Source organism: Macrotis lagotis, chromosome X (genome assembly GCF_037893015.1).
Source record: "Macrotis lagotis isolate mMagLag1 chromosome X, bilby.v1.9.chrom.fasta, whole genome shotgun sequence".
NCBI classification, from domain to species: Eukaryota; Metazoa; Chordata; class Mammalia; order Peramelemorphia; family Peramelidae; genus Macrotis; species Macrotis lagotis.
Genome location: NC_133666.1, coordinates 333,191,242 through 333,216,467, shown reverse-complemented (window position 1 = coordinate 333,216,467; position 25,226 = coordinate 333,191,242). Strand labels below are relative to the sequence as shown.

The 25,226-nt window shown below is 33.3% G+C and overlaps 1 long non-coding RNA gene across 1 annotated transcript in view; it reads right to left on the bottom strand.

Annotated features, from left to right (window-relative positions):
• The window catches only part of LOC141503460 (uncharacterized), a 67,599-nt gene that overhangs the window by 33,111 nt on the left and 9,262 nt on the right, over positions 1 to 25,226 (bottom strand). The window contains exon 4 of the long non-coding RNA XR_012472852.1: positions 18,182 to 18,302. This is a non-coding gene — a long non-coding RNA (uncharacterized LOC141503460). The remainder of the gene's footprint in view (positions 1 to 18,181; positions 18,303 to 25,226) is intronic.

Below are 25,226 nucleotides of genomic sequence, written 5' to 3'. Positions count from 1 at the left end.
ATATGTCAGTAAAGTCAGTGAACTTTGACACAAGGCTTCTTGATTTTGAACTCAGATGCTATACAATATAACTATCATTATAACTTTGTAATAAGTTCATTATAATTTTGAAGGAGAAATTATGTCTATATATTTCCTTTTAAATATATCTAGATGGGGCGGTTAGGTGGCGTAGTGGATAAAGCACCGGTCTTGGAGTCAGGAGTACCTGGGTTCAAATCTGGTCTCAGACACTTAATAATTACCTAGCTGTGTGGCCTTGGACAAGCCACGTAACCCCATTTGCCTTGCAAAAAACCTAAAAATAAATAAATAGATAGATAGATAAATAAACAAACAAATAAATATATATATCTAGCCATATTGGTAAATATAGCATTTCTAAGTAGAATTTCTTATCAATAAATTTGAAATATATATGATATATTTAAGATATATTTAATTTTTTTCTATTATTACAGTGAGATATTTTATAAACTGAAGGGTGATTTCAATACTCCTAAGGAGTCTAGAACTTGTTTTATTTTTAAAGGTTAAACTCTTTAAAAAACACTATTTATCTGCAGGACAGAGATCAGGGAGTCCAGAGGTCAAGAGATCATTATGATGGGAAAATTTAAGTGTCCCAGACCCAAGGCTTCTGTCATGAAAGGCAATATTCAAAAGGGGATGTCTGTATGCCATGATCTCACTCTCCATACAACAGGGTGTAAGATGAACCTGAAGATGGACAATATCTACCTCTGGGAAAAGCAGAGAGAAAATGTGAGAAGTATTCATTGATCAAATAAACACTGAGAATGATCAGCACTTAAACACTATTCATTTTCAGTGTGAGAGAGTGTGAGAGAGGTTGAATGGGAAACAAAAGTAAGCAAAATTCTGAAGATCATGGATTTCTTGTAACAATATTTTTTCAAGGAAAGACTCTTAAGGATTTAACATACTCTATCAATGTGTTTTATGTCTACTTTTTAGATGAGTAAAGAGGATGACAGAGAATGTAAAGTTTCAATGTCAATAATCAAGGAAGGCAAGGCACAAACTTCATCAGTTCCTATATTAAGGAACTCTGTTTAAATGGTAATCAGACTAAAGTTCAGGTGCCAACATTAATTTATAACTGCCTGAATACACAGAACCAGGAAAGAAAACAGGAGTAAAACAGGCATAGGTTTTCATTAAAAAACACATACTTAGGGGCAGCTAGGTGGCACAGTGGATAGAGCGCTGGCCCCTGGAGTCAGGAGTACCTCAGTTCAAATCCAGCCTTAGACACTTAATAATTACCTAGCTGTATGGCCTTGGGCAAGCCACTTAACACCATCGCCTTGCAAAAACTAAAAAACAAAAAAACAAACAAAAAATATCACATATTTACACATGTAACAAAGTCTTTCCTAGAGTTTATATGAATTGGGAAACAGCATATTAGTAAACACATATAGTATAAATGATGATAAAGATTCATGAGAAACAACTAATAACTATTAGAATAAGGTTCAACTTTATTTGGAACTGAGATCTCTTTTTTGGTGACTGGAGGGAAGATAGAGAAAGAGAATAATCCTGCTTTGAGTTGACTAAAGGAAAAGGTGAGCTGAAAGAGTTCAAATTCAGTGAAATATTCCAGTGAAGTCAGAAGTTAAGTTTTGGAAATAGAGTAATGATAACAGTTAATGGGATAAAAGTTTACTCCAGTCACTATGAACAATGAAGTAGTCAATTAAAGTATAATAGACAGACTACAAAACAGCAGCAAGATATCATGAATTTGAACTTGGAAAAATTAGCTAATTTTCTTTATTTTTTCAGTCATTCTGAGTATTTTGGAAGCAAGAACAGAGGAAATTACTTAAGAATGAGGATTTTCATGCAGGTAATAGTAAAGATCAGAGGTCAAGGAATTCAACCTACTAACTGTGGGATGAAAGGTATAAATGCAAGTGACATCAGAATGGGAAAGGGGGGATAAAGGAACTGAGTGTACTATCTAATGGAAAATGAGATTTAGTAGAAATTGAGGAGTGGAGATGATAGAAATATTATAAATTCTGCTTGGAGAGAAGATTTTCATATTTTTGAATATTTAAGATGATCTAACAAATGACCATATAATCACATGACTATAGTGAGCTGGGAAAGATGCTGTTAATTTGTTTTTTAAAAAGACAATTGGGTTTAAGAGACACATTGCCCAGGATAAATCAGTAAGTGTCAATTAACTAAGAAAACAGATTTGAACTCAGTTTCTCCTGACTTCAGGACCCATGTTCTATCCACTATATCACCTGGTACCCTAAAGTTGGACATTTTAAAGAACTATTTGAAATTCTTCAATAAAGTGGAGATGAAAACGATTCCTTAAAAAATAACATCACAATGCCTGCTCAATGAGCACCCTAAATTCAATTCAAGTTTGTTTTAGTTGATGATGTATTCATTTAGCTATCTTTTTTTCCTATTATTCTATTACAGTTTCTGTGACATTTCAACTAAAAGTAACTACAACTTTGAAGTGATTCCTTTGGATAGGGCTAGAGAACTTATTTAAGAAAATGTTTTGGAGTTTTTTGTCTGTTTTTGAACCTTCAGAAGGTTTCATGGACCAAATAATAACAATGAAATATGAGTAGGGATTGAACACAACTTATTCTTTTGATCTCTGATGAAGAAGAAAAGACTACCACACATTTGATCCCTATGAAAAAAAAATGTACATATGGTTTGTCAGAAGAATTGTCAATGTGAAAGGGAAAAGAAACAAAAATTAAATGCTTTTTATGTACCAGGCACCGTGCTTGTTTTTTAACAAGTGTCATCTCATTTGATATTCTCAACAACCCTGAAAGGTAAATTCTTTAACTATCCCCATTTTAAAGTTGAAGAAATTGAAGAAACGGTTTAGCCATTTGACCAAACAGAAAGCAAGTGTCTGAAACTAAACTTGAACTCAGGTATTCCTAACTCTAGATCAAGTACTTCAGCCATTGAACTACCTATTTGCTTCATATTAAAATATGCTGATATGTCAATATGTGAAGAAACTATTATTTCAGCAATGTGGGAATCTCTCTCAATATAAAAGATTGAAGTCCAATGATAATTTATAGCCTTATACAGAGTTCAATGTGAAATGCTGAAATACCAATATTTGGCAGATAATATATTGTCAAAGAATAGAGGGGTCCAGATATAAAGGCTATTGAAAAAGTTTAAGAAAAGACCTAGAGGTCATTAGTTGGATACATTAAGTACAGGGAGAGATTGTCAAGGTAGATCATGTGGACCACAAAATTGGGAAAGTCACTGAAGGATATTGGAGAAAAGGTCAGAAAAAAACAGTGGGGAAAAAAGGAATAGCTCTATAAGTTCTCCTCACTGTGCCAATTAGAAGCAATAGGGAGAGTGACTTCCAGTGGATAAGTTTGCAAAGGATATGGTGTACTCAGAAGAGAACCGTCTTTCCATTACTACAAGGATATGAAGAGAAAGCAGGATAGAATGGACTCACTAGGCAGTAGGTTAACTATGCTGAGTTGGTACTGGGGAGGACCAAAGGAAGTTAGAGGAAGAGTGAGACTTTTGGAGAGAGTAGTCCAAACACACAGCTTGTACCAATGGTTATGTGACTCTATGACTAGGATTGGTGAGAAAGTACAAGTATGATATGTTGTTGTGGCATGCTCTTCTGGCACAGGACCCAGAAAGATAATTAGCCCAAGAGTTTGAAATAGAATTTATAATATTGATGTGTGCCTAATGCCTTTGCAAGTTTTCTTTTATTGACGTTTTCTCCTTTTTGCTTTGAGAAAAGAGATTCTTAAATTCTCACCAGATAGTTAGGAAGAGTTACCTATATGGTAACTGGTTCCTGGGGAGAGGGGGCTTCCAGGTCAGAGTGAAAAATGATCTGCTTCATCCAAGCTTCTCAACAAGGTACTTGTTTGTTCTTATTTGTGAGAGTTGAGCTTTGCAGCAGGGAGACAGAAAAGGGCCCTTTCAGAACCCTTATCAAAACAGAAAATCTTTGATATCAATTGATACATTTTTGAATGAAATATAAATCAATATGCTACTCCTCTTGATGGATAATTACATTTTGAACTTTGTGTTTAAGTGTGGAACAATAGGTTTGGTTCCTTGCTTACAATAATTCCAAGCAACAGTGAGGAGATTAAAAAAAAGTTTATTGTTTTTAGTTGAAGAACCTTCCTAACACTCTGGATATTTAACTGGCAAGATGACTATCTGCCCTAAACATATATATATATATTATATATATATATATATATATATATATGTATATATGTATATATACATACATACATATATATATGTATGTATGTATATATACATATATACATATATATATATATATATATATATATATATATATACCATTTATGTTGCAAATTTTTGCTTTGACTTATCAGACTGATAATTGGAGATGTGCAGTTTGGTGCTTTTATAATGTTCCATAATAAATAAAAAAAATTAGAACTGAACTAAAGTGAGGAAACCAGAGATGTATCCCAGGTTGTCAAAATTTAGAATTTGACCCCAATATGATCCTAATTTTTCTACCCCACCCCCAGAAACTGCACACCAATGAACTTCCTTAGAAACCAACTTGTTATTCCCTGTCTCCTATTTTATGGCAGACACAATACAGTAGGATTCTGGTTAAACAGAGGATTTGACCATATAACTTTCACTGGCCCTTAGTTAAAGGGATGAATGAATGAATGAAGAAAAGTGCTCTCAATCATTTTGATTAGATGATTAGAATTACTGAATTATATTGGTGCATTCTGGGTGCATTCTTCACCTCATGGAGGAAGAAACTAATCCAAACATCAGTGATTTCATTTACTTACTGTATTGTCTAAAAGGTCAGAAGATTCAGAATTCAAATAATTATGATACAGATCTCCTTGCAACTTTTATGTGTTATTTATTTTTTATATAATGTGATCTGTTTCATTCAACACAGTTAAAAAAAATCCCATGTGAGAATCTACCCACTTCCAAGGAAACTGAACATTTTCTCTGAAAAAATGGTAAAAACTAAAAATTATATGCATTATTATCAGCTAGTATTCCAATCTATTGTATGTCCCATATTACAATTTTGGAAGTTAAACAAGTTTTAGGTAAAGACTCCAAATAATAGTAAAATTCTTTTAAATGATTTTCATAGAAAGCCTTTGTTTTCAAAAGGTGCTAGTTAACAGATGAATAGCCATTTTACTTAACCTACACCTAGTGATATTAATTTAAAAATTGCTTTAAAGAAAGAATGACCCGATGGAAGGTCAAGAAGATAAAAACAAATACTTGGGTCCATTTTCTTTAGAGAACAAGCTATAAATCTCCCAAATTCACAATTATCCCCACATGGTTGCAATTATTTTCATTTTCTTTGTAATGAGTAGCAATGAACTGTTCATCATCAACCCATTCCATCATTTCTTCTTAATATCCTATGTCTATTTACATTTTTTTAAAAACTCTTTCATCAGAAATTTTTCTTGACCTTTAGAACTGAACACATTCAATGATAATCTAGCCCATCTTTTTATGCACAATAAGAAATAACACTTTGCCAAAGATCACAGTATTAATTAGTGGCAAAAATAATATCAAAACCAAGGGTCCTGAACTACCAGGCTCATGAATGTCTTATTATACTATATTGTCTCTGTCGTTTTCTGCCTCTGTAAACTGGTTGAAAACTTCATTAGGATAATTAACTCATAATTTAAAACGTAAATGTAAAAGAAGATTCATTTTATAGAAAACGAATTCCTATACAGGCTACATGACCAGGCTAAAAAAATAAGTAGCAGTTTTCACTCTAAAGTACAAATTCTCTGATTTCAAATCCAAGTATCTTTGCCTGTTTTCTGATATAACCCATATAACCATGTCCCTCCAAGCCCAATGCTATATGGGAATAGCAACAGAAATAGACTCTAATACCCCAATTAGGGCTTATATTTAATCCTCATAGAAAAAGGTTGACCAATGCCTTAGAAATCTGTCATAAAAAACCAGTACTGATCACAAAAATATGCCCCAGTAAAATCAATGATAATCAAGGACAAACCAAGTGAAAAAAAGCAGTGTCTAAAGATAGAACACTCTTTATGATGCTTCTTATGCCCATTTGATTTCAATTAGTATGCTCTTTGAAGAAAATTCCACAATTTATATTTTCAACAAATGTTACTTTCTCTTCAAAGAGATAATCAGGGTGGTCAGAAGGTAAGAGGAGCATTTACAAATTTTGGTAGTGTGATGTGAATCTTTAAAACCAAATGGAATTTTTGCAATCTTAAGACTATTCAATAGGTTTTTTTTTGTCTTTGAATTAAGCATACTATGGCATATAGTAGGTTGTAATTCCACTCCTTTATAGCTATATCAGACCAGAAAAATAATATGAATCCATTGGCCTGGGCAAGAGATGGCAATCTGGCCCTTGTGCTAAAAATGTGTATCCTAACCCAACTCCACCTTTATTGGGGAACAGCGCAGGATACATGGTGACACATTTGACACCATGTCAGGATAGGAAAGGGTCAAGGCCCTCTGAGATAAATTGGAGACTGTTGTCTATGGTAACCGCCTGGGGCAAGCAGCCCCCATCTGGCAAATAAAATGTTCCAGGGGAGACTCAGTCACTCCAAAGTTAGCAGTTGCTAACAAGATGACCTCAGGGCATTCTGAGTGGAGGTCATAAATCAAAAACAAGGTAACTGTACCAAAAGGGAACTGCCCTGGTAACTCCCCATAGATATCCATCTGTATGATGTGTCAAGAAGGATGAAGCCAGGTGATAAGTTGGAAGGGGTCTCAAGAAGGAATCAAACTACACAAAAGCTACCTAGTTCTGCCTTAGCTTTTACCAATCTTTTACCAAAGTGCCACATTACTTTTTAGGATCCAGAGAATAACCTAGACATGTATATGTGGTGCTTTTTTTTTATCAGCATTCTCTCAATCAATAAAGATAAACCCTCACTGAGGTCTCAAGTATAATTACTTTGCTTCCCCAATCAGATAACTTTTCCTCTACTTAGAGTCCCTGCTGAACCCAAACTCCTTAGAACAGCTAAAAGAAAGTAATTAAGATGGACATCCCTGCATGAAGTAGAAATGACACAGTCTACTTAAAGATCCCCAACAGGCTCTGTTCCAAGCTCTTTCTGGAAAATCCACTGGATCAGAAGAGTTTATAGGGACATGCTGGTAAATGTTTAACAACTGACTCTGTAGGGGAGTAGGAGGTGGGGAGGGGGTGATATACCCATAGCCTATTTTTTTCAAAGATTAATCTGCATTATTAACATTTTTCATACTTTTTAACTGTAGACAATTAACAAAACAATAAATCAAGTCCAATTTGCTTATTTCACAGCTATAGTTTTCAAATGGAAATTTTGCAATTTGCTAGATGGTTTGAAATGGTTCTAGCTAAACTCCTAGAAAAGAAGGAAGCATGGACGCATTTACTATAATGAAAATCAGAAGTACTGGGTTCAAATCCAAGTCACTCACTATGTGCCCTTGGGCAACTAAATTGATCTCTCTGATTTCTTTATCTGTCAAATGAAAGCATTGGATTAGATAATCTCTGATAATCTCTTGCAGATCCACAATTATTGATTCTATGAGCAATCCCTCCAACCTTATAGTAAGAAGGAAACTTAAAAGACATTCACTTCAATACCTTTACTTACTTTTCCAAAGTCACAGAGCTAGTAACCACAAAAGGGGTATTTGAATCCCAGTCATCTGATTATATAGTCAATCTTTGCAGGGCAGAATATCATCCCATTTATTAATAGTTAAAGGCAATATAAAGAATTCTAGATTTGGAAATAGGATTCTTCAATTCAATTTAACTAATGTTTAAGAAGCATTCAACAAATTGAACCTTGAAGAACCATCACTGCTAGTTTGGAGTACTATCTTCCTATTCTATACCCAGAGAATATATATACATATACATATGTGTGTGTGCACATGCACGCGTGTGTATGTATGCATATATGTGTATATATATGTATATATATACATACATATATATATATACATATATATATATATGAACTATTCTCACTTGAGAGTCTAGTCAAGATCACTGTTTTCCCCATTAGGCTCATTATGTCTACCTCCTTGGTGCCATCTGATATGATTTTACTTATAACGTGGGCCTTTCTCCTCTCCAAAAGAGGAAAATAAAACAAAATAGTAGTAATCCTATATGAAATAAGTATGGACACAATTGAGCAAATGAAAGGATAAAATATAAAAGTATTAAAAGCATGCATTAACAGCAGGATTCAAGAAATTAGTGTAAAACTGCTGATTCAAGCTGCTTGGAGAACTGTACTTAAGCATCATTAAAACATGAAACAATACATTTCAAACTACTGCTATTTGATATTTGAGCTTCCTTGACTTAAAATGCTGAAAGTCCCAATGAATATACAGATAGAACCAAATGAACTTCTTATGAGGCGAAGTTTGTAAAGAGAGATATTCATACTAGAGTATCTGCATACTGAATATTAGAACCCAACTGATAAATGATGAGGGGTGGATTATCGCTATAAAATATGTCTTTCCTTCTTTGAGGTGATTTGGAGATGTATAACTTCTCTAGATCAAAGTGATTGCTCAAAAGCTGTAATTTTACCCCAAAGCTCCTGAGTTCTGGTAATCTGAATCAGGTTCTAAGCATGCCACCATTACTCTAGAGGAGAAAAAAAAATCCTGCTTTACATGGATCATCTCTGTGTTACTTAGGAACTAATACAAAAGACTAATAAAATCATAGCTGTAAGAATTTTCTGACAACTACTCCCCCAAATCAGAATAAAACCATGACTATTTTATACTTAAAGTGCAAACCTTCATTTTATTTAAACATGGGGTTTATCAAACTATTTCCTAGAAAATTTCATTTGCACTCCTACTTAAACCCTTGCATTTCAATATATAACAAATTTGTAACACAAGTTATGATAAGTCTTAAGTAGATGAAGGAAAAATCATAAATAAACTCCAGTCCAGAAAAAAAAGACAGTAGAGAAGAGCAGTCAAAGGAATTTCACCTCTCAATCAGTCAAAAAGGCAGATTCAGTGACTAATTGCAAGCATCCATATATACTTTTCTCCAGTCATCTATTATGGTGACTGCCTCTAGTGCTATCCACTCTACTTTTAATTTCCATCAGCTTTCTTCTTTCTCCTCTTTTTCAAAAACTCTGAGTGTAATGAAAGTCCATCCCCATGTCCTGCTCCTCCCCCCCAAAAAAATCTTGCAAATAATTTCAGTCTCTTTTAGGGAGGGAGAGAAAATTATCTTTGGATTACAAATTCCAGAATTCATGGTTGAGTTTTAAATCTATCTTCCTTTCCATGGAAAAGATTGAAACAAATACACAGATATTATTTGTAAGCATTAATATTTTAAAACACTAATATAGATTAACTTATTACTCCAAAATCCAACAAATCTTCAGTTTCATAATGGAGGCCATCGCCTACAGTGATAAATTTTGCAATCTATTCATACCTACCTATCATGAGCAAATCTTCATCTCTTGCCATGAAAGAGCAATAAGGAATCCACCCAATATTTTAGTAGCAATAATCAAAGACTTAGCTAGAGGAAAGCACATGTATCCCCAGGAGATGGGATACTAGAAAGGTAAATTTGAGATAAATGCCCCTAAGAGATGGGTCAATTTCTTGAGTGACTTACTGCCTTCATGCTATATTATGGAAAGCATGGATGACGTAAAAACTATACTTTTTTTATTTTAAATTTTGAACTGACCCTGGATACTTATTCCTTTAGGAATTTAAGAAAATACTAATTTAGTAATTAATGATTCACTGAAAAAAATAATACAATTATGCCTTGGAGGACTTTTTTCCCAAAAGTTTGTGAACATTGATTTTGAGTAAAATCATATTCAGAAATGTAAATACCTTAGAGCTACTCATGGTATCAAATCACTCATATTTCTACCTTTTGTGAATTAACATTTCAATGTTCTGATCCTCATAATTCAGCACTTAATTATGGACTATCTGGTTCATAATTCTGATTCTTTCCCTGATTTTTTTATGCCCATTCATCTTCTCTCCCTAACTAGAGAGTAAAAGTGTAGAGGAAAAAGAACATGTGCTTTACTTCATCAGATCCTCCCTCTTCCACCACCCCCTCACCCTGTCCACAAGGCCTAAAATGTATTTAACAAAGATCACTTGATTAGTTGTCATTGAAGGGCTTCTCCTCACATGACATCCTTTTATGTATATGTCCTTTTATGTTCTTAGACATGGACTGCCAATAGTATAGAATAAAGATACTATAATGCATGTGTTTAACAATACACTTTCTTGGTGGAGGAAAAGGGGAACCAGATTTATGCTTTTATTTTTATAAGGAATTCCTCAAAAGGAAATTCCCTCCCCAGATTCAAATATTTATCTACTGTGAAATGTCAAGTTTCAGAGAGTAACCTAGAGGTAGGGAAAAGTTATGGGACTTATTCAAGATCAGAAAATTATTTTATGTCAGAGTTGATACTTGAGTCTAGGTCTTCCTTACTCTAAGACTGATTCTCTATCTACCATATCAGCCTACCTTTCAAATAGCTCTCTAATTGAACTAAATTTTCCCATTCTTTCTATTTCTTAAATTAGCTACACTTGAAACCAGGATGCTATATCACAAGTAAAATCACTTCAGAAACCATTATGAGATTTCTATCGAAGTCAATTTATTATTTGGGGAAATAGAAATCTAGGTACTTCTACTACATGGTCCTGAATATTCTAGCATCACTAAGTTCATCTGAACTAGACCAGATTCTAGGCACTATAAGTAGAGATTCTAGAATTGGACTAAGATTGAAGGCAAAAGTTCCACTAAAGTATGCTCATATTGTCCTGAGGGATCCAAAGCATGGTGACCAAAGAAGTAATGGGTAACCTTCCAGGATCCAAATGTGATTGGATAAGCAACTATTCCTAACACCTGGAACCAAATGTCATTGCACTTGGGTAATATTGGAAAGGAACTTAAATTGGAATTTCAAGTCCCTATTCTTTTGTGTATACTTTTTTTTTTAAAGTAACATGATGGGAGTAGAAAGTTGATACATTAGATGATTATTTCTATGGCTTGATGCTACATCACTTCTATTCATATCTGGCAATGTGAGACGCTAGAAAGTACTTTAGATTGTTCCTAGCTCTTCAACTAATGAGCTGAGTAACATTAGGCAAGTCATCTAATCTTTATATACTTCAATATCCTCTCATGTAAAAAGATTGTTGGAATAGAGCAATTCTTGTGTCCCCTCTCTGCTCAAGCATTTACATTATGTATGCAATGATTCAAACTAATCTCCATAGAGAAAAAAAAAACTTCATGAACTTAAGTCCATAGGATTACTATACTATTCAGCATATTATCATTAGAACTGAAATAGTAATCTCCAAACTATTGTGGAAAAGATAGGATGAGCAGCAATATAGAAATGTATCTACAATTATTTCAATATATCACATTCTACAGTGACTTTTTTTTAAAGAATTGAGCTGAGAATAGCAACATTTTACAGTCAGAAACCCAAATGTAAATCTTCCTTAGAAGAAAAATTAGATCAAGTCTAATATTTATTGGAAACATAAAACCAAAGAGGTAGAGGGGGTAAAAGAGAGAAGTAGATGAATATTTCATAGGGTTTTTAAGTATCTTTTCATTTTATTTCTTTATGCAATGGCTCAAACAGCTTTAAATATTGCCTTTTATTTCCTTGGGAAAGAAGCCCCTTAATCTTATAAATAAAAATGTTATTACAATTTCAAACAAGATTTTCAGAAAGGCTATTGCCCTATATAGTTCCATGAGAATAGTCAAAGCACAGGAAAGTCATTAGTCTTAGATCTATACGTCAGCAAAATTGAGTTTGAAATATAAAGAGCGACTGGGGAATTTCAACCCTTAGTGGACAATCTGTTTCAGTGCCTGGTTTCAGAAGCTTCCACCAATCAGGTAGCAGGCCTGGCTCTCAGAAGTCACTAGAGAAAAGGTTCCTGTGAAAAGCACTCTATTGCTGAGAGAGCGACTTGGTACAGCTATTAATCCCCATGAAAGATCTCCAAGCTGACACTCAGAGTGAAATATGTGCAATCGGGGGTGCTGTCCATTTTGTTATTGATTGCTGTCTGACCTGGGTCTGTGACCAGATGCCGGAGAAGTAACTCTTGTTTCCTTTGATGTAAAGGGTTGTTGGGCTATTTGTATTCTTTTCTTAACTATTTAATACCTACTTATTTAGTTTCTCTTTTTATGTAGGGAAAAAACAGCCTCATAACATAAACATACTCCTTACTTTCTACTACTAGTGGGTGAGATGAAGGAAAAACAAATGGATCTTCCAGTTCTCTATTGATTTTGAATGGATGTCATAGAAATAAGCTGTCTGATTACAGGGAAATACTAGATATGCTCACAGACACTCATTCTGCTACTATATACTTCAATTTAAGCTGTGCAGAGTTTTGATTTTCAAAGACAGTCTCCAAAATCAGCACTGTAGTTTCTCAAGTGCCCTTGGCAAGGGGTGTGTTGGAATTATTGGAAGATGATCTGAACATTTCTTTAAACTTTGTTAACACACTTAGCTTAGGATCTAGCCAGGCTAAAAACCACTCCCTAACATCAGGGTCCTGAGAGAAGGACAGCATAAATGGAATTCACTGGCAGTGCTATCAGCCTGGGAAATCTCTAGGTTTAAAGCAGAGATATAGTGGGGAACCTTACAATCCTGTTCCATATAGAAGAACAAGGATGCCCTGCTAATCCACCAGCACATGGAGGTGGGGGGAGGAAGGGGACGTTTCCTCTGTTGCTTGAAATAAAAAAGAAAACAGTGTATTAAACTATAAATTACACACAGTAGATTATTAAAATGAGAATAAATAAAACAACCCTGAAATGATATCTTCTCCTTGGGAGGGGGCACATGAATACTTTCTATATTAAAAGTATTTTTAAAAATGTATTTTACTTCCAACATGAGCAGCTGATTACAGGTATGATCTCTTAAATGAAGTCTTATTTAGAAAGATGAAATATAGGGGCAGCTAGGTGGCATAGTGGATAAAGCACCAGCCCTGGAGTCAGGAGTACCTGGGTTCAAATCCAGTCTCAGACACTTAACAATTACCTAGCTGTGTGGCCTTGGGCAAGCCACTTAACCCCATTTGCCTTGCAAAATAAACCTGAAAAAAAAGAAAGATGAAATATGCACTCAGATAATATTTTTAATACAGCATAGCTACAATTTTCATAATATTTGAAATTTGAATTGCTTGGATATCTTCATATAATTTCTGATTTCTAGAACACATTAGGACAACTATCAATATCTTTACCATTAACATAAGATAGGTGCTATCAGAAGAGAAGAGGAGAATGATGTGCACAGAGTTAAAGAGACTTGAGTCACAAAACTAAAAGCAGCAGAGGTAACATTTAATTCTAGATCTCTAACTCAAAATCTAGTGCTTTTTGCATTAGACCATAATGCTTCAATTGATCCCAATAGCATAAGGTACTTGGTATTTGGTATTTGTGGGGATAAGCAAAAGTTAATAAATCTATTTGATTATTTAAGACAAATTAGAATGAGTTCCAATATAAAGTACAATAACACAATTACTGACATTTATGTGACTCTTTACAAATTTTAAACTGCTTAATTTTCTCACTTGAACCTTAGAAGAACAATCTAATGAAGTAAGCTATGTAGTCATTACTGTACCATCTGTATAGGTGAGAAAATTACAAATTAGAGAGGTTAAGGGACTAATTTAGAGTCATATAGCTAATAAATTACACATAGGTAGTATTTGGACCAGGTCTCAATTAATCAGAGCTCTTGAAAGTAGTAGGAAAAATGTCTCAAATTATCTAATCTGGCTTCTGAGTTTCAGGTAAGGAAATAGGATAAACAAATGAGGTGCATTTGGTTACATCTTTAGTATAGTATCTAGACTATGTGGTAAGAAATTATTTTTTCCTCTGCAGGAGTAGAAATGAGCTTACCTTTTTTCCCCTAAATGGATTTGCCCTGATATTTATAAAACTATTTTTCTCCTGCTGTCTAGACTACTTACTGAGACTGGAAACTAGTCAGGAAAATTTATCACAACTGGTATATTTTTATTGTTGCTTATCCTTCTTTTATGAAGTGGACCATAACATCAGGAAGAGACAGGAAATATCATGACCTGCAAGTTAATTGTATTTAAGTGAGTCAAGGCTGTTCAAAGTCAGCAGAACCATTTGGATCCAACGAAGAGATATAGATTAGGATGACTAGAAATGACCCTAGATGCAGTGGAGGCCTTTGACCCTTTTAATCTAAGGTCTTCCCCAATTCTCAGCTAGTCTCAAGCAATGTCCACTCAGTGTTTAAGACTAGGATAAAAATGAAGCAAAAACAAATGGCTTCTTTAGGTGAAAACTTTCAGGATTTCTGATTCAAACAGAAACAATTGCTATTTACTCCTCACTTTGAACCATCAGAATACAAATAATTACCAAGTGAGGCTTGGACTGGACTTACTGTTGACAATCAATGGGAGCCAAAGTGATTTGGGTTTAAGGCATTGTACATAAAAAAGAAAGGTATACTGTAAACTCCAAGATATCTTGCTAGTTTCATTATCAAAACTTATAGTTCTTTGGGCTAAAGTGATAGTATGATTCCCTATGTGGACTTAGAGAGAGAAGGGAAAGAAGAGAAGGAAGGAAGGAACGAAGGAAGGAAGGAAGGAAGGATATGAATGAAAGAAAAGATATTGAAAAAAAGAATATAAAGGAAGGATATATAGAAGGAAGGATGGAAGGAAGAATATTGAAGGATATAGAAGAAAGGAAGGAAGGAAGAAAAGTTATGGGAGAGGAAAGAAAGAAACGATAGAGAAAGAAGGAAGACTATGGAAGGATATGTAGGAAAGAAAGATGGAAGAATATGGAAGGAAAGAAGGACATGAAAGTATATTGATAGAAGGAAGAAGGAATGAAAGAAGGAAGGGAGGAAAGAAAGTAGAAAGGAAGGAAGGGAGGAAAAGAAGGGAGAAAGGAAGGGAGGGAGGAAGGAAGGAAGGAAGGAAGGAGCAAACAAATGAATGAACAAAGGGACTGGAACAGTTGTGTCCCCCCAATGGGGCAGCTACTACTGCTTACAGGTTGGAGTTTGTCCTTTGTTCTAAAAAAATTACATGGTACCAGGAAGGAGATGTTAGAACTTACAAGTGACTTGGATTTAAGTGAGAGGATACTTGGAAACTCACCAATCTCACTTTCTTCTCCAAAGCCAATAGGTCCAATGGCTAGATATGTATCAGGATGACTGGAGATGGCTAACAGTACATAGTTATTGTAGAGAGAGAGAAACATTAATTGCTAGAGGAAAAAGTCTAGGAAAGAGTTTTCCAAAAAAATGAAAGAAAGAAACACAGGAAGTTTAATGGATAGAGAAATGAGAAATTCTTATCTTGGACAGAAAACAACCAATAGAGGTTCATATTCCTGAAATGCAAATAACTATTTTTTTTTCTTTTACATTTTCTATTCATTGATGGAGAAAAATAAAGTTAGGAACGGGAGAGGCATTTAGAAGGATGGGGTCATTTATTTAACAAATATCATATGCTAATACAGGAAAACAGCTAGTATTTACATATCACTTATTATATGTTAGACTAGGTGCCTTAAAAAAATTATCTCAGTTATCTTAACAACAACCCTAGAAGGTAAGTGCCATTATTATCTCTATTTCACAGATGAAGAAACTAATGCAAATGAAAGTGATTTATTCAAGGTCATACAGTTTGTGACTGTCTGAGACTAGATTTGAAGTCTTCCTGATTCAAGACCCAATTCTCTATCCACCATGCTACCTACCTGCTAGAATTCAGAAAAAAAAAATTAAAAAACCATTATTTTATTTTCCAATTAGTTCAATTAGTTTTTCCAATACTTTTCAACAATCATTTTTGGTAAGGTTTTTTTTTTCACATTTTTCTCTCTTCCTCCCTTCCCTCCTCCTTTCCCTGACAGAAAGCAATCTACAAATAGGCAATTAATGTATAAGTATGCTAAGTATATATCCATATTAATCACATTGTGAAAGAAGAATCAAATCTAAAAAGGGGGAAATACTTTCAGAGGAGAAAAAAAACCATAGTATATAAAACTAATTTTAAAAACTGAAAAAGAGAAAGCTTTTTCTGCATTCAGATTTCATAGTACTTCTCTAGATGTGGATGACATTTTCTATTGCAAGCCCTTTGGAATTGTCTGATTTTTGTACTTCTGAGATGATCCAGTTTATCTTAGTTGATCATTACATAATGTTGCTGTTATTGTGTACAATGTTGTTCGGGTTCTACTCACTTCTCTCAGCATCAGTTCATGCAATTCTTTACAGGCTAAGACAAGCCTTTTGACAATTAAAAGTAAAGAAAAAAGTTGTCTGCAAAGCTGATATGTTGATAAGTAAAAACTGACTGAGAATAAATATTTGTAAACAAAGCACAACTAGTTTTTGTTCTTTTAATTATTGTTTTAAATACAATACTGTACCAAAATATGTTTCAAAATCAATCTTTAATCTGAGTTTAAAATATGAAAAATAATATTTCCATATATATGCAGTAGAATGCAAAAGAATTATTATATATGAAACTATGGAGCTCTGTTTCTTTTGCCTTATTTTTATTTAAAATCATAAAATAAATATCACATTACTTCCTAAACTATTTTACTTACCCATATTTCCTTCTGATATTCTGACTAATCTGTTCTATACATTTAAACAAAATTTCAGTTATCCTGGTTTGTTTCTATTTTTTTGGGAGGAGCATTTACTAATTCCACCTAAATTTTCCTTTAAACAAGTGAAAGACAGAAATAATCATTACAAAAGAAAAGAAATTCTTGTCCAAAAATGCATTTTTTTCTGTATCTTGAGTATATCACCTTTCTGTCAGGACACAGAGAAACATAATTTCGTCAAAGTTCTTCCAGAAGTTTGGTTGGCCATTGTAATGATCCGCATTATTGTCTTTCATTGTTATTAACAGTGATGTGTTTTGGTATTCATTTAACTCACTGTTAGTGCTGATTATCAAGCATTCTCAGAATTCATATTTCTGTCATTTCTTATATGGTTAACATTCAATTAAATTCATATACTGCATTTTGTTCAATCTTTACCGAATTGATGGTCACTATATTATATTTTTATTTTATCTTGTCTTTCCTAATCTTTTTTTATTATTCCTCCATTTAGGATAAAAAGTTTGCTTTGCTTATCACTCTTTTCTGTTAGTATTATTTTCCTTTTTACCATACTTTCCCCTGCCCCCACTATTCCCTCTTGTTTCCCTTTTGAATTTAATGTATTTTACTTCAAACTGTGCATGAGTGTATGTTCAAGCTTCCTTTGTCAGTCTCAGATAAAAGTGAGGATTTGTCTGATGTCTGATTCTTTGTTCCTCCATATTTGTATATTCTTCTCCTTCATCCCAGTTATAAGAAATAGCAAGTTCCATGTCCATTCTTCATTCCTTCTACATTAGTGCTATTATGTTTACCTTCTTTATCTGTAAAAAAAAAAACAAAAAAAAAAAACTCAGAACAGAACAGAGCAAGTCCATCCCACTTATCAAATTCTCTTGATAACTTTTTTCTTCCCCTCCCCCAGGGGGAGGCCCTCCCAGTCATTCAGAGTGTCAGTCCTATATCAGCATATAGATACTCTCAATTACTCAAATGAATTTACTTTTCAAAGTTTCTCTGGAGTTCTTTCCCCCCAAATTCCTACTTAGTTTTAATCTTTTCATCAGATATACATAAAAGTCTTCTATTCCATTACAGGTCCACTGTTCTCCAATAAGATCATATTTAGTTTCAAAAAGCAAAGTATTTTTGGTTATAACCCTGAATGTTTTACCTTCAATAAGACCATATCCTAAGGTCCTCTACTTTCTTCCCTGCCTTTCATAGGAATGCTGCTATGACTTAAAAGATTTTGAATGTGGTTCAATGGCACTTGAACTTTATACTTACAGTATGCTTTCTTCAGTATAAAAACTCTGACATTTTTTATGACTTTTCTGGGAAATCCTTTTGGAGTTTCTCTCAGGAAGTGATTAGTAGATTCTTTCTGTCATCACTTTGTTCTGGAATTCTAAAAGAACAAGGCAATTTTTATTTATGAATTTTTTAAAAAATAAAATGTCTGTTTTTAAGTCATTTTTAATAAAAAGTACGATGATTTTTTATTACTACTTTGTACTATTTGCCAAGTTAAGTTGTTTCTGATATAAGATAACATACATATTTTCCATTTTTTATGTTGTGGGGGTTTGTTCTACTATTTTTCTGCCATCTCATAGAGTTATTAACATGTCTGATAAAACATACTATTCAGGAAGTCCATTTCTTGAATACAACTTATCTCTTCTAAGATATTCTTTAACATTCTACTTTTTCTTCCAAAGTTTTTATTTCTTTTTTTTATCATTTGCTTCATTACTGGGTTTTTTGGGGGGGAGGGGAGAGGCAATGGGATTAAGCGACTTGCCCAAGTTCACACAGCTGGTAAGTCTCAAGTGTGAAGCTGAATTTGAACTCAGATCCTCCTGAATCCAAGGCCAGTGTCTAGATCCACCTCTTGTCATACTCATGAAACTGTGTGCTTATCTCTATTGTTGCTGTTACTATTGGTGTCTTCCTTTCCTATTGACGTTTTCCTTTCCTATTGACTATGTGCCTCTGTCTGGCTTTATGCAAAATTCTGAGGTAGAAAAAAATCACTTATTGCAGTCTTTCATCATCACACAGCTTAATAAATTTCATATTTTTGCTGGAGTAGTTGTATAGAAGCTAGTACTTCTTCTAGCAGTCATTTTGTACAAAATTTATATGTAGTATTCATTCTAATATTGATTAGTATTTATTTTTTATTTTTCATATTAAGGAAATATTATATTTTGATGCAAAATATATTTGGATTTATGTTTCAATTACAATGCTGATATCAATACAGATGTATGTCTCTAAATTAACTACATAAATGGAAATACTAGTATGTAACCAAATCCTGCTATATATCTAGAAGCTATTTGCTTTGAATACTGATCAAGTAAATAGGAAGAAATAAATAGCATCATGAACTCCAAAGAGTCTCAAACAACAGAACAAATGTCATGACATCCTTTCTTACCTTCTCTAGGAAAATCTTTTCCCTATACATAAAGGCTAAAAGAGATGGAAAACATAGATTAATATTAAGTAAGCTGAAGTCCCTTCCTTTAGTTTTTTTTTCATTGACAGTCTATGATATTTATTATTTCCCTGCTGAAATTCACTATTGCCTAACTATAATTCAGATAACCTAAAACTTTGTTAGTTCAGTGAACTGAGATGTGACTATCAAATCCAGCTACTTTACAAGTAATATATTATATATAACAATGTTAACTTTTTAAATTCAACATATTCCAAATAGAGCTCATTATATTTATCCCGAAGCTTTCCCTCCTCAAAATATACATAGTTCCCTATTACTATTCTTCTGAATATAAAGGTACAGAATGTTCAAGTCACTCTAACTCTTGCTTTCAGAAAAGAAGATGGTCAATTCAGTTACTACTGATCTCTGGACTCATTTTCATGGCTATTCCCTAAGCCAAAAATGTTCCTCCTCATCTTGGTCTCCTTATTTCCCCCCCTTTTTCTGCAAGTCCTAGCCAAAATCCAACTTCCTACAGAAAAATCTTTCTCAAGTCTTTTAAATTCCAGTGATTTGCCCCTATAGTTATTTCCAATTTATCTTGTATGCAGGTTATATATATATATATATATATATATATATATATATATATATGTTATTTTCCCAATAGATGTGAAGTTCTTGAGAGCAGTTTTTTGTCTTTCTTTGTACCCCATTACTGAGCACAATGTCTGGTACAAAGTACTTGATTTAGAACTGAAAGATAGGTTGGAGGTCAAGTATTCCAACTTCCTCATCCCATAAATGAGAAAATCTTTTAAGGATACTTAAGTAACTTGTTAAAGGTAACATAGGTCATAAATGTAAAGATGCAGTATAAACCTAGGCCCTCTAATTCCAGTGTCAATTTGCTTTCTACTGGATACTTCTCTTGTTCTCTCTCTCTTTTTTCTCTTTTCTAGTAGTCTCTTTGTAACTTTTTCTCTCTGTCTCTGACTCTGTCTCTGCTTCTCTCTGCTCTCTTTGGAGAGATCACTGGCCCTGAAGTCAGGAGGACCTGAGTCCAAATTTGACTTCAGACACTTGATAACTTATATCAAAGGTCATCTCCAGCTGTCTTGATTCATATCTATACCATTGGATCCAGATGACCCTAGAAAAGAAAGTGAGACTGAAGACTTAGCACAGCATCCCCTTAGTCAAATTCATGCATATCATGGCATCACCTCCCCAATGTCATGGTCTTCATCATTACAAATTAAGGTACATAATAAGCTAGTTAAACTAGTATAATTAGATTTGGTGTTAAGTAAAATACTGTAAACTTTTGCCCAAATGAAAAGGTTCAACATTAAAACTAAAATTAACCTTACATATTATTATATTATATTAACCATCTTTCAAATTGTAACTTATTTAAATAAGAATTTAAGTATTATTGATAACCAAAAAATTCAAAATAATGAAATTTAACATGAAGTTTTATAGATAATAGTGAGCATGTGATCTTTCCCATATGCTATATAAGTATAATATTTCATTTTATATTTAGAGTTTATAATTTTATACTTAAAACTTAAATAAAAATTAAACAAAATTTTATATTTTATAATCATATGATATATATGGTGATTTGGAGTTAAAAGTTATTTTGTAGCTTTATACTAAATTAATTTTAAATATTATTAAAAGTATCATTTTAAATTAATTAATTGTTGCTTTTTAGAAAATGTTTACAAACCGAAAAATATTTTTAAGAGGAACCATTGCATTAATAAGTTAGAATTCATAGACGATATTAGATGCAAGTAAAAGGACCATTTCCACCAGCAGGGTTGGCTACCAAACATCATCCTAGAGGTCTTTCAGGAAGATTTTTCAATGACTATCTCATTGGAAAGAAATCAACTCCTAAAACATTGAGAAAAGCATTCTAATCAGAGTCAACTTAGTCATATCAGAGAGTTTACACATAACTTTGGGATGCAATTGTAGTAACAAAAGGTTCATCAGGATGTCTAATAAACAGAAGCTACTATTAAAGGAATAAGATTTTCAAAATAATTTACATTATGAATACATATTATTTTAAATGTCATAAAGATAATACTCTTGAAGGAGTAAATTCAGACTGAAAAACTCTGATGCCACCATTCCTTTGTTCTAGCTTTTTTAATGTTTATTGATTTTTTATCTTACCTTCATTTTTGAATATTCCTTCTTATCCCTCTTATGTTTCATGTTCTAAATTGCTCATATATGCAGGCAATTTTGGAATAGTACTATAGATTAAAAAAGGCCACCCAACATAGTAAAGAGCAGACTTTTATATACAAAAGATCTGATTTCAAATCCTATCTCTAACATTCAGTGGGCAGATGACCTTGTGTAAATTATTTAATCTCCCAGTTCCTTAGGGGCAACTCTTTTTTTTTTTAGATTTTTGCAAGGCAAATGGGTTTAAATGGCTTACCCAAGGCCACACAGCTAGGTAATTATTAAGTGTCTGAGGCCAGATTTGAACTCAGGTATTCCTGACTCCAGGACTGGTGCTCTATCCACCACGCCACCTAGTCGCACATTAGGGATAAACTCTTAAAAAAATTAATTGCAGAATAGATCCTAATCTTCACTGGTAAAGAAATTTGGTACTATGGAATTCCCCATGCTGAGGAAATTACAGTTTGCTAAGGAAAAGATAAGAGAGGAGAGGAGAAAAGAAGAAACTAATTCTCTTATAGCTATTCATTTTTACAAGAAATATGGCTTCTAATTGGTCCTCTTATTGTCACCCTGATCGTACTTCTCTTCATTTTCATTTTCTAGAGGAGGAAATAAAATCTTATTTTTTTTAAAAAGTTCTACTTTATTCTGATATCTTCTTTCTCTGCTTCCCTCTATTTGGCAGAATCAATAATAAGTTCACAAAATGTTACAGTGGAGAATAGGTGCCCTTTGATATTGACTTTCTTTTGGGACAATGACTCCAAATTTTAGCTTTTAGAGAAAAACCATTAGGTAGCCAACCAAGTGAAGGATAGTATTTTATTAAAGCTTCCCTTTTTCTGTCATTTGAGAGGAAAAGTGTGTGATATATGTGGATTGGGGTGAGTTATAGAACATATCACATTATTTTCCTTTTAAAGGAAGCAAACTTTCAAATAACTTAAGAGAGAGAAAAATAACTAGAGTTGTCAGCATATATCTGTGAATTAATTGATTGATACTTCCACAAACAACTCAGTCCTGCAGAAGACAAATATTCACTCTAGGATTGGATTTCTACTCTGTCCAGGCTTCCTGCACCAATGTAGCCCCCTCAGATCAGAGAGAAATGAACTCTGACTAATCCTTCACTTTTCCTCTCTTAAAGTTTTAGTGTGCTTCCTAAAGCAAATTTCCTACATGCTAGAGTATTTCACATATCTGATCACTTTGATATCTTCTTGCTGTTTCACTCTGGTTTTCAGTGTACTTACAATTCTGATTCTACCAGTTTTTAACATGGTTTAAACACAGTTTTGCTTTCTGTTTAAGTGTTCATTATACCCTTGGATATTCTTTACTTTCTTTATGACCTGGCAATTCCTCTTATAAAACTCAGTCAATTTATAACTCAAGAAGGTACTTGGCTTGCCCCACCACAAAGGTTCACCTCTTTTTACTGACTTCACTCCAGGCCAATAGGGAATAGGTCACCCTGTACTTCTAAAACAAATTTACTACCCAAAGGAACTCATCGACTTATAGTAGTAGTACAGTAATCAGCTCAAAACTGCTAAATAGACATAAGAGAATAATGAGAGAATTCATTCATTAGGGTCTTAGCAAAAGTAATCATATATTTGTTTTAGTTATCTTTTCTGTTTTTCAATAATTTTCTTAGTAAACTTCAAATGACATCTTTGACTATGATGATTTTTTGCCAAATTGTATATTGAAAGGGGAGTCTAGTTAATTGCTATTGTATTCAAAAGAGACTCCATTCAAAAAAGTAGTTTAACCAAATGCCTACCAGTTTATTAATCCTAACTAATCTAACTAAAATTAGAAAAACATATATACTTTATAAGAATCTGTAAGATTTATATTATCAGAATATCTAATTTTTTTCTTTGTTATATTCTTACAGTTTACTGCTACACTTCTCAATAAATGAAAAATCTGGATATCATCAGAAAACTTTGCTTTGACAGTGAGAACTAAACTTTTATATGTCATGCTCAGACACTTTTGCTTTGCCCCACTGGGTTCTGGTTTTAGCTCTGTTGCTATTATCTTGAGCAAATTTTTTAATATTTCTTATAATTTCTTCATAAATAAAATGGAAAATGTTATTTTTATATTTTTATCTTCACAGAATTGCTAAAAAGATCAAATGAAAATATGTATGTGAAAATACTTTGTTAAATAAGTACAAAAAATAAATTCAAAGTCTAATAAAATAATTTGAACTAATAGTGCATTTGATACAATTATATTTTGTTCAGGTCTTAGAAAGTAAAAAAATTGGGTTCAAACCTTGTCTTTTACTTATAATAATCAGTTGCTTGACACTAGACAAGTCACTGACCTATAAATGCCCCAGGCAACACCCTAAGCCTATAATTACAGATGATTTTCTGATCAATAGAGGGATTTTTTCACATTGAGAGTTCCCCACGTGAATGAAATCAAAAGTCTTAACCTTCTCCTCTCCTTGAAAAATATTTTTATCATACCATTGAATTTCAAAAAGCAAAATAATTTCTTTGTCATCCTCTGTTATAATAAATGAATAATAATATATAGCCAATGAAAAAGTTATGAATTAAAGACGATGATATTTTGAAATTGGAATTCTCCATGAAAATTTTACTTAGATGTGATTGTGAGGTCATTGATGCTCTGATAAATCAATCACTGAATGAGGCCTTGAGTCTAGACTTTAATTTGTAAATAATAGTTTCAAATAAAATGATTTCTTCCCAATATTTTTCTTTCTAGATTTTTTAAACATAAATTTCAGTGAGTTATTTTTCTTTCAACTATTTCTGCTCATATATTTGTGGGAAAACAAAGAAATGATAAAAACATGATTAATATACAAAAATTGGATTCCAAAGCAATTAGCATCTCTCTGTTACAAACATTAGAAGGGAAGTATCAAAATAATCAAAGCAGAAAGTACGAGAAAGATAGCCTTCAATCAAGTACTTCCTTCCTTGAATCACATACTGCTCATATTCTGATTTTTCTGGTGAAAATTAAGCACAGTTCATCTTAACATCGTCCACTAATAGAATTTGAAAGCTAGGCAATAGGCTCTGAATTCCCATTTGGGGACTGGGACTAGCTGCTAATAATTTTCACATCAGGGAAACATAAAAATCTCTTCCCATGTTAAGAGATTTTTTATTTTATTTTAAAAGAGGACTTCAGATCCACATCTTTCCACATATTCATTCTGACCACTTACAAACATTCTTGAACATTTTCACAATCTGCTGCCAAAGCACATAGGAAAACGGACAGCATCAAATTACTTCACCAGCTTTTTCTGATTTTCAGAACTGAGCACCACAGGATGGTTGGAGGTGGAGGAAATTGTGAGGTACTAAAGCAATCAGAAGAAACAAAACAGGCCATTACTTTCTGTTCTTTGTGGATTTCTGTCTGCTTGTCTCCCCACCTCTGCCTCTGCCTGTCTGTTTGTGTTGCTCCTCTGTCGCTCTCCTTTACCCACTGTCTCTCTCATCTCTGTCTCTTTCCCGGTCTCTATCACTGTCTCTGTCATCTCTGGCTCTGGCTCTTTCTTCTACCTACACCACCACCACACACACACACACACACACACACACACACACACACACAGACATCTCACAAACACACAATCCT